Here is a 2,711-nt window from a genome sequence, read left to right on the forward strand (position 1 = left end):
GCCATTGGAATATAAATATAAAAAAACACTATAGGAGAATTACAGTTTATTACATAAACATATTTGATAATTGTACAGTAATGGAGTTATTGTGAAAATTTCACCTGTAGTAAGTCATTATGGTCACTAGGAAAGCACTACAGCCATTGGAACAGGAAAAAATACTTTAGGGGAATTACAGTAATGTTTTCTTGAACTTATTAGTTTATTGTACGTACAGTAAGGGAGTTATTGTCAAAATTTCACCTGTAGTAAGTCAGTCTGATCACTAGGAAAGCACTACAGCCATTGGAACAGGAAAAAATACTTTAGGGGAATTACAGTAATTTTCTATTGAACTTATTAGTTTATTGTACGTACAGTAAGGGAGTTATTGTCAAAATTTCACCTGTAGTAAGTCAGTCTGATCACTAGGAAAGCACTACAGCCATTGGAATATAAATATAAAAAAACACTATAGGGGAATTACAGTTTATTACATAAACATTTGATAATTGTACAGTAAGGGAGTTATTGTGAAAATTTCACCTGTAGTAAGTCATTATGGTCACTAGGAAAGCACTACAGCCATTGGAACAGGAAAAAATACTTTAGGGGAATTACAGTAATGTTTTCTTGAACTTATTAGTTTATTGTACGTACAATAAGGGAGTTATTGTCAAAATTTCACCTGTAGTAAGTCAGTCTGATCACTAGGAAAGCACTACAGCCAGGAACAGGAAAAAACACTTTAGGGGAATTAGAGTAATGTTCTCTTGAACTTATTAGTTTATTGTACGTACAGTAAGGGAGTTATTGTCAAAATTGCACCTGTAGTAAGTCAGTATGGTCACTAGGAAAGCACTACAGCCTTTGGAACAGGAAAAAATACTTTAGGGGAATTACAGTAATTTTCTATTGAACTTATTAGTTTATTGTACGTACAGTAAGGGAGTTATTGTCAAAATTTCACCTGTAGTAAGTCAGTATGGTCACTAGGAAAGCACTACAGCCTTTGGAACAGGAAAAAATGCTTTAGGGGAATTAAAGTAATTTTCTATTGAACTTATTAGTTTATTGTACGTACAGTAAGGGAGTTATTGTCAAAATTTCACCTGTAGTAAGTCAGTCTGATCACTAGGAAAGCACTACAGCCATTGGAACAGGAAAAAATACTTTAGGGGAATTACAGTAATGTTTTCTTGAACTTATTAGTTTATTGTACGTACAGTAAGGGAGTTATTGTCAAAATTTCACCTGTAGTAAGTCAGTCTGATCACTAGGAAAGCACTACAGCCATTGGAACAGGAAAAAATACTTTAGGGGAATTACAGTAATGTTTTCTTGAACTTATTAGTTTATTGTACGTACAGTAAGGGAGTTATTGTCAAAATTTCACCTGTAGTAAGTCAGTCTGATCACTAGGAAAGCACTACAGCCATTGGAACAGGAAAAAATACTTTAGGGGAATTACAGTAATTTTCTATTGAACTTATTAGTTTATTGTACGTACAGTAAGGGAGTTATTGTCAAAATTTCACCTGTAGTCAGTCTGATCACTAGGAAAGCACTACAGCCATTGGAATATAAATATAAAAAAACACTATAGGAGAATTACAGTTTATTACATAAACATATTTGATAATTGTACAGTAATGGAGTTATTGTGAAAATTTCACCTGTAGTAAGTCATTATGGTCACTAGGAAAGCACTACAGCCATTGGAACAGGAAAAAATACTTTAGGGGAATTACAGTAATGTTTTCTTGAACTTATTAGTTTATTGTACGTACAGTAAGGGAGTTATTGTCAAAATTTCACCTGTAGTAAGTCAGTCTGATCACTAGGAAAGCACTACAGCCATTGGAACAGGAAAAAATACTTTAGGGGAATTACAGTAATTTTCTATTGAACTTATTAGTTTATTGTACGTACAGTAAGGGAGTTATTGTCAAAATTTCACCTGTAGTAAGTCAGTCTGATCACTAGGAAAGCACTACAGCCATTGGAATATAAATATAAAAAAATACTATAGGGGAATTACAGTTTATTACATAAACATTTGATAATTGTACAATAAGGGAGTTATTGTGAAAATTTCACCTGTAGTAAGTCATTATGGTCACTAGGAAAGCACTACAGCCATTGGAACAGGAAAAAATACTTTAGGGGAATTACAGTAATGTTTTCTTGAACGTATTAGTTTATTGTACGTACAATAAGGGAGTTATTGTCAAAATTTCACCTGTAGTAAGTCAGTCTGATCACTAGGAAAGCACTACAGCCAGGAACAGGAAAAAACACTTTAGGGGAATTACAGTAATGTTCTCTTGAACTTATTAGTTTATTGTACGTACAGTAAGGGAGTTATTGTCAAAATTGCACATGTAGTAAGTCAGTATGGTCACTAGGAAAGCACTACAGCCTTTGGAACAGGAAAAAATGCTTTAGGGGAATTAAAGTAATTTTCTATTGAACTTATTAGTTTATTGTACGTACAGTAAGGGAGTTATTGTCAAAATTTCACCTGTAGTAAGTCAGTATGGTCACTAGGAAAGCACTACAGCCTTTGGAACAGGAAAAAATACTTTAGGGGAATTACAGTAATTTTCTATTGAACTTATTAGTTTATTGTACGTACAGTAAGGGAGTTATTGTCAAAATTTCACCTGTAGTAAGTCAGTATGGTCACTAGGAAAGCACTACAGCCTTTGGAACAGGAAAAAATACTT

The sequence above is a fragment of the Xyrauchen texanus genome, unplaced genomic scaffold (genome assembly GCF_025860055.1).
Source record: "Xyrauchen texanus isolate HMW12.3.18 unplaced genomic scaffold, RBS_HiC_50CHRs HiC_scaffold_99, whole genome shotgun sequence".
Classification (NCBI taxonomy): domain Eukaryota; kingdom Metazoa; phylum Chordata; class Actinopteri; order Cypriniformes; family Catostomidae; genus Xyrauchen; species Xyrauchen texanus.